At 53.3% G+C, this 8,218-nt stretch overlaps 1 long non-coding RNA gene across 1 annotated transcript; it reads right to left on the bottom strand.

The window, feature by feature from the left end:
• Nucleotides 1-420: 420 nt before the first annotated feature.
• On the bottom strand, nt 421-3,830 carry LOC133754469 (uncharacterized). Its single transcript, XR_009865237.1, has 2 exons — nt 3,770-3,830; nt 421-1,202 (listed from the first exon to the last, which is right to left on the bottom strand). It is a non-coding gene; the product is annotated as an uncharacterized LOC133754469 (long non-coding RNA).
• Between the last annotated feature and the right edge of the window lie 4,388 nt (nt 3,831-8,218).

Genomic DNA, 8,218 nt, shown 5'->3' with positions numbered 1-8,218 from the left:
CCGATACCCCCCACACACGTGGGGACGGCACGACACCGGCAGCCTCCCTCCAGCGAGGCGAAGCACGCACGGGTCTCCCCTTCTCTTACCGCCTCGACCCCCCAACACTCCCAAGGGGCACAGGCAGCAGCCAGAGGCAGCCACAGCAGCGACACCCGGGAGAGGGCACTGGGGGGACAGGAGCAACACCACCACTCGGCTTCAGGCACCTGAGGCACAACCTGGACCGCTCCAGGGGCACCGCACAGGCTCGCGTGGAGTCAAGGCTCCACAGCCACAGCCCACGACAGGGCGACAGCGAGGGATGCCCGCCACGTCACAGGACCCCAGCACCCCCCCGCGCGCAAAAGCACGGGGACAGCAGAGGTCGGGCCGGTTTCCGCACCCCTGCTACCCACACACCACCCACGGGTGGGGAAGGCAGAACGAGGGGCCCGCAGGCCAGAACGAGAGGCTCGGCAGCGTTCGCCATGAACGGCCGTCCCTCATCTGGAGCAGCTTAGGTCCGGCCCAGGAGAGCACCACAGCACCACATCGGTCACAGTCAGCTCGGAGTTTTAACACGTGGAGTGAGGGCGGGGGGCACGACCCGGCAAGGACAGCCACCAGTGGGGCCCGCTGCAGCCTCGCCGGCCCCCGCCTCCCACTGCAGGCGGTAGACAACCCCAGCGGAGAACGCCTGACACGCACACGTGTGGCATGAAGCCACCCCTCATCGAGGTCCTTTCAGTCAGAGGGTTGTCACAACCACCAGGCGATCGGCTCACCAGCGGCAAGGAGCGCACGCGGGTAGAGGACCCGACGCCCGCCTCACCCCCACCGCCCTCGGGCACCATAGGCCGGAGGTGGCATCACCGTCGCGGGACAACCGGGACGAACGCACACAAGCCACCGCGCGAGCCCAAGCAGGTGGCTCTCAGAAAGGAGCACGGTCGAGCACCAGCCCACTGGAAGCCCACTTTGTCCCCGTGTCCCCAACGCACGTCCGGAGTCCCCTCTCTCTGGCGACAGTCACCAGAGAACAGCGTGTCAGCACTTACCTGCAGGTCCAAAACCACAACTCCAAGTATAAAAATGTCCACGCGAGAGGGCACGGGGCTGATGCACTGGACACAGCCACCTCTGAGCTTGGGGACCCGGTCACTTGTCCCCAAAATGCCACCCATCTCTGTTAGAGCACACTCCTCTGCCACCTGGTCGACCTGGGGTGGGGGAGGGGGAATAGGGACATGAGCATGCCACCCGCCACCCGCCACCCGCCACCCGCCACCCGCCACCCGCCACCTACATCCTTAACTCACACACACACGGGCTCCAGTAGACTGGCCTCTGGCCCTCAAAAGGCAACCCAGGGGCCGGCGCCGTGGCTCAATAGGCTAATCCTCCACCTTGGGGCGCCGGCACACCGGGTTATAGTCCCGGTCGGGGCGCCGGATTCTGTCCCGGTTGCCCCTCTTCCAGGCCAGCTCTCTGCTGTGGCCCGGGAGTGCAGTGGAGGATGGCCCAAGTGCTTGGGCCCTGCACCCCATGGGAGACCAGAAGGAAGCACCTGGCTCCTGCCTTCGGATCAGCGTGGTGCGCCGGCCGCAGCGCACTGGCCGTGGCAGCCATTGGAGGGTGAACCAATGGCAACGGAGGACCTTTCTCTCTGTCTCTCTCTCTCACTGTCCGCTCTGCCTGTCAAAGGGGGAAAAAAAAAAAAAAAAAAAGCGACCTTCGATCACTCCCTGAAGGGGGACTTTGGGGAAAAAAACAAAACAAAACAAAACAAAAAAACAAAACAGTCCAGACCTTCCTTAGTGGCAAGTAGCAAGTAATTAGGGTTAGGCCCAAGTGCAGAAGGACTTCGAAGAAAGAAGAAAGAAAAAAAAAAAAAAAAAAAGGAAAAACAAAGTCCCAGGCCAAGGCACCCTTCCCTCTGCCGCCCACAGATCGACATCTCCGGTCGGTCTCTGCAGTTGGTGGCAGTGGTGGCAGCAGCACTACCAGTACGTAGTGTGACAGGGTGTGCTGGTCTACCCGCCAACAGTAGCGCCACCCCAGTCTAGCCACGTTCAGGCGCGAGGCGACGCCCGCCTCCCTCCACAGCCTCCGCCTGCTCACTTGCCATCCTCCAGGCCCAATCTCCGACCAATACATCAGGCCCCCAGGTCCCAGCAGGGCAGGGACAGTCCTTCCTGCAGCTTAGGGACTTTGTCACACTCTGTCTCGGGCTCCTCGGCCACTTGTCATCCCTTGCCGGCTCCGGAGCCCGCGACAGCCATATCAAGGCGGCCACCAGGTGGAGTCCAACAACCGACACCGAGGAACCAAGGGACAGCCAGCTGGATGCATCCAGGCGGCAGGGGGACGCTCAGAACGTGTTTCTCGGCTGCCCGGGGGCAGAGAGTGTGTGGAGGGGGTCGGGGGCAGGTGTCTGCATAACCACAAAGGCTGTGGGGCATAGGTGCCCACACAGCCGAGGGTTGGGACTCAGCAGGCTGGAAATCTCAGAGCATGAAGTGCCTCCCAAAGACAGGTCTGGCCTCACCTGGCTCCGGGAGTCAGCCTGTCAGACCCCCAGGGAGGGGGTCTTCGTCTTCTCTTGGCTCACGGGGTGTGTGTGGGGAGGGAGAGGGGGGCATCGGGAAGGAGGCTCATCCTCTGGCAGCACACCATCTGTGGCAGAGGCCATCCATGGGCTTCACTATTGCCTGGGATACACTCCACAGATCACTATTTACACAGAAGTTTTAAAAAACGGGGGGGGGGGGGCGAGGGGGGAGTGGAGTGGAGTGGAGTGTGTCATATTCTTATTTTTTGTATCTGTGAACTACATCGAACCTCTTCTCTTTGTATTGATATCACATTCACATAAGAATTGATGAGAATCGTGTTGCACTCAGGACCGTGCGTTCTTCCCAGTGACCCTGGGAATCTAAAGACTTCTTTAAAAAGTCCACTTGGCCACCCAAAGGTGAAGGAAGGAAAGGAAAGGAGGAAGAAAAGACAAGAGAGTGGCAGAGAGAATTAAAAAGAGGGGAAAACATTGAAAGAACACGAGAGAGAGAGAGAGAGAGAGAGAGAGAGAGAGAGAGAGAGAGAGAGAGAGAAATTGGAGTAAGAAGAAAAAAAAAGGAGGACGAACAGAAAGACAAAAACTAAGAAGAGAGAAAGAAAACGTAAAAAATGGGGAAAAGAAGGAATGGAAGTTTAGAAAGAAAACCGTGAGGACACGAGGACACGACAAAGAGAGGAAACACATGAGGGAAGGTGGGAGACAAAAATGAAACCAAAATAAGGAAGAGAGGAGAGAGCATGAAGATTTAAAAAGACGAGAGAGAAAGAGACAGAGAGACAGAGACAGAGACAGAGAGAGAGAAGGCAAGCAAGTGGGAAGAAAAAATAAGAAAGGGCAAAGAATATCAAGTCAAAGGGGGAGTGAGAAATAAAGTCGTGAGAAAGAGAAAGAAGCTAGAAGGAGACGGACAGACACACGGACGAGCGGGGAACAGCACGAGAGCAAGAGACAACAGGGAATAAACTGAGAAAGAGAACATAAAAGAAGGAAGGAAGGAAGGAAGGAAGGAAGGAAGGAAGGAAGGAAGGAAGGAAGGAAGGAAGAAAGAAAGAAAGAAAGAAAGAAAGAAAGAAAGAAAGAAAGAAAGAAAGAGAAAGAAAGACGCCAACGGTGACCCACAGGGGACTCAGATCACCCAGGGTGGCGCCCAAGGACCCAAGAGCCGACCCCCAGTCACAGCCCGCTCCCCGCCCCCGGCCAGCTCCCCACCCTTCTCGCGGCAGCGCGGCGGCGCGGCGGCAGCGGCGGCGGCGGCGGCGGCGGCGGCGGCGCCCCAGCCCAGAGAAAAATGCCCCCCCCCCGCCGCCCACCCCACAGCAGAAAGCTCGCCTGTGCTCCACACCGCGCATGTGCTAAACAGGCCCCCAACCACTGCGCAGCCTCCACCCCGAAGCCTCGCGATACTCAGGACACTGTTTAGTCGCCAGCGCCATTTTGGCTTTCACCGGCCACCGTGCCCGATCTGATACTGTGGTCGCTAGGTGGCGCGCGAGTATCGCCGTAGAGAGCTTTGGTTCTCTCGGCGGGGGTGGGTGGGGAGGAAGGGGGGGATGAAGGGCAGGACAGGGCAGAGGAGGCCGAGGGAGGAAGGTGAATGGGGAATGACACTGGGTCCCAGGCCCGTGAGTCAGCTCCAGATTCTCTCTCTCTCTCTCTCTCTCTCTCTCTCTCTCTCTCTCTCTCTCTCACACACACACACACACACCCTTGGGCCACGTTTCTCCAGGCCTGGCTCTCCAGAAATCTCATCCAATGATGAGCGGGAGGGCCTCCCGTTAGCTGGTAGCTGGGCCAGACAGGAACACAGGCACACACTCACACTCACACTCTCACTTTCTTCAATGCAATCACTGTCTCCAGCCGGGACGGCCCGCCCTCCCTCCCTAGGTAGTACTGTTATAAAGGATGGCCCAGTATCTCCTCGATGTGTGTCTCCTTCCACCACCAGGAGTTGAAAGGAAATGCGAAGGGTCACCACTGGAAGACCGGGAGGCAGGGTGGAAGCACAACAAACCTGCCCGGCTTTCTATGTTTCTTGGAGAGATACGTTGATTTATGCAATTTTTCTTTCTTTTTTATGTGAAATGCAGTGACAAAGAGAAGGATAGAGAGAGGGGGGAGAGAGGAGAGGTAGGAGAGGTGGTGGGGGAGAGAGAGAGAGGGAGAGAGAGAGAGAGAGATCTTCCATCCACTCATTCATTTCCCAAATGCCCACAGCAGCTGAGGCTGGGCTAGGCCAAAGCCAGCAGCCAGGAACTCCATCTGGGTCACCATTGTGGGTGACAAGGACACAACTACTTGGCCCATCTTCCGCTGACATTGTCTTTAACCTGTTGTGCCACAACGCTGCCTAGCTCCCACTAGCTAGCTTTAAATTTCTGTCTTTTAGCCGGCACCACGGCTCAATAGGCTCAATAGGCCAGGAGAAACATCTGGCTCCTGCCTTCAGACCAGCGCGGTGCGCCAGCCAGCGCGGTGGCCATTGGAGGGTGAACCAAAAAAGAAAAAAAAAGAAAAATAAGAAAAAAAATTTCTTTTTCTTTTCTTTTCTTTTTTTTTTTTTTTTTTTTTTTTTTTTTTTTTTTTTGGACAGGCAGAGTTAGACAGTGAGAGAGAGAGAGAGACAGAGACAGAGAGAAAGGTCTTACTTCCGTTGGTTCACACCCCCCCCCCAAATGGCCGCTACGGCCAGGCCAGCGTGCTGCACCAATCCGAAGCCAGGAGCCAGGTGCTTCTCCTGGTCTCCCTTACGGGTGCAGGGCCCAAGCACTTGGGCCATCCTCCACTGCACTCCTGGGCCACAGCAGCGAGCTGGACTGGAAGAGGAGCAACCGGGACAGAATCCAGTGCCCCGACTGGGACTAGGACCCAGGGTGCCAGCGCCGCAGGCAGAGGATTAGCCTAGTGAGCCATGGCGCCGGCCTCTATCTGTCTTTCTTCTAAGATCTTAGGGGAGCCAAGGACCTCTTTTGGGGGCAGAAAGGAGGTGGAATGGCAGTGGATCAGAGATGTGAAAGAAGGGAGGACAGTCTTCCAGAGAGAGCAAGGAGAGGGAGAGAGAGAGAGCGAGCACTTTACTCTGCTCCCCATCAGCAGGTAGGGGTCAGAGGAGGAAGAGAGCAGACTGGGTCTCTGGGAAACAGGACAGGAGCCTGGCCTGGCTTCCCCTTCCCAGCACATGAGCAGAAATGGCTGCACAGTGAGCAGCGTCTGGGCACACAGGATCCAGCTCAGCCCACAAGAAGCTTCTGCTCCCTCCGGTGAGGCACAGAAAGAAGCAGGGGAGAGCCAGCCACCGCACCCCAAGAGACACCGCAGCACCACTCACCCTCCCATTCCAAGAGGGGTTTTGCTCCTGAGAAGTTCTCATCCACTCTCCTCTGTGCCTGGGAAGGCACTGCCCCTAAAATGGCCTTCCAAGTGTTCCAGAGAAACAACACACCCAGTCAGACCTGTGTGTACGTGTATGCGTGTGTGTGGAGATGGAGAGAGCCCTTCAGAGCTACGTGTGTGTGTGCGCGCGCATGTGTGTGTGTGTCTGTGAGTCTGTCACAATGACATACCAAAATAAACCAGTGCACCATACACACATTTTGACTGCAGCTTGACCACCCACCCTGGAACACCAGGGCAGGGAGGGATGTCAGGTCTCTGGAACCCACCTGGGAGAAGAAGTCTTCTGGCTCCCAAGGCTCGCTCCCCTGGGACTGGGGGGGAAGATGAGGAGCAACAGATAGAAGTAGATCACAGAGAAACATCGCTCCTCAGGCGGCCTTTGAGGCCTTCCTTTTGGGGTAGATATCATTCTCTACACGTGGCAGCCAAAGCCGCAGGCACGGAGGACAATGAGAAAAATTCAGTCAAGGGAACCAAAGCACGGGCGAGAGGGGGGTTGCCTGATCAAATTAGAGGTCAGGTCTGGGCCATAGTCTCCTTAAGGGAGAAGAAGACCCAGACACTACTTTTCTTTCTTTCTTTCTTTCTTTCTTTCTTTCTTTCTTTCTTTCTTTCTTTCTTTCTTTCTTTCTTTCCTTCTTTCTTTCTTTCTTTCTTTCTTTTTGAATCCAGGCAGTTATGCCAATGCAAAGCCAGGAGCCAGGAGCTTCTTCCAGGTTTCTCCAATGAGTGCATTGGCCCAAGGAATTGGACCATCTCCCATTGCTTTCCCAGGCCATAGTAGAGAGCTGGATTAGAAGAGAAGCACCTGGGACTAGAATCAGTGCCCATATGGGATACTGGCACTGTATGAAGAGGATTAACCTACTGTGCCACAGGGCCAGCTCACCTTGGCATTTCGAAACATATCCTGGTGCAGACCAACATTAATCACAGAGTCTTATTAGAGTCCACAGAGAAGTCCCCAATGTCTTGCTGTAAAAATAGATAAAAACTATGAAAAAGAAAATCAAGAACTCTTAATGCCAGAGTATACAATGAAAATAACACCTCCCCCCCAAAAAAATCAATGAAAGGGTTGCAAAGCTGTGCGCATTACTAACCTCTAAAAATTCCCTAAGAAAGGAACCAGTGCTAGGGTGTGATGGGTTAAACCATAGTCTGTGAGGCAAGCATCCCATATGTGTGCCAGTTCAAGTTCTGATTGCTCCACTTCTGAACCAGCTCCATGCAAATGCACCTGGAAAAGCAGAAGATGACACAAGGGATTGGGCCCCTGCCACCTATTTGGGAGACCCAAATGAAGCTCTTGGCTACTGGCTGCAGACTGACTCAGCCCTGGCTGTTGCAGCTATTTGAGGACTGAAGCAGTTGCAGAATGCACATTCTTTTAATCATTGCATGGAACAGTCTATAGAATAGGTCACACATAACACCATAAAATATCTCAATAAATTCAAAAATATTAAAATCATAAAGGTATCTTTTCTGACTACAATAAAATGAATCTAGGAATTAGCAACATAAGAAATTCTTGAAAATCTACAAATACATGGAGACTGAACAAAATGCCCCTGAATAAATAGTGCATATAAAAGAAATCAAAAGGGGAATAAAAAAATTCCTGGAAATGAATGAAGATGACAAGAAACCACATCAAAACTTATGAGATACAGCAAAAGCAGTGTTAAGAGAGAAGTTCATAGCAATTAGGGTCTACATCAAGAAATTGGAAAGGCATCAAACAAATGATCTCACAATGCATCTCAAGGACCTAGAAAAACAAGAACAAATCAAACCCAAAATTATTAGGAGAACAAAATAATAAAAATTGCAGAAGAAATAAAAAATTGAACTGTGGCAAACCATACAAAATATCAGTGGAATGGGTAGTTGGCTTTTTGGAAAAATAAAGAAAATTGAAAAATCATTGGCCCAACTAATAAAAAAAAACCCCTCAGATTAACAATTGCATAATATAACATGATTATATTTAAAAAGATTTTATTTATTTTATTTGAGAGTTAGAGTTATAGAGAGAGGGAGAGACATAGAGAAAGGTCTTCCATCTGCTTGTTCACTCTCCAAATGGCCACAATGGCAACTATTGGGCTGATATAAATCCAAGAACCAGGAACTTCTCCCAGGTCTCCCACATAGGTGCAGCAGCCCAAGTACTCGGGTCATCTTCTACTGCTTTCCTAGGCCATAAGCAGCAAACTGGATCCTAGGAGGAGTAGCCAGGACATGAACCAGTGCCCA

The sequence above is a fragment of the Lepus europaeus genome, unplaced genomic scaffold, assembly GCF_033115175.1.
Source record: "Lepus europaeus isolate LE1 unplaced genomic scaffold, mLepTim1.pri SCAFFOLD_106, whole genome shotgun sequence".
NCBI classification, from domain to species: Eukaryota; Metazoa; Chordata; class Mammalia; order Lagomorpha; family Leporidae; genus Lepus; species Lepus europaeus.
Note: the sequence above shows the minus strand (reverse complement) of the source record. Positions and strands in the feature narration are given on the sequence as shown.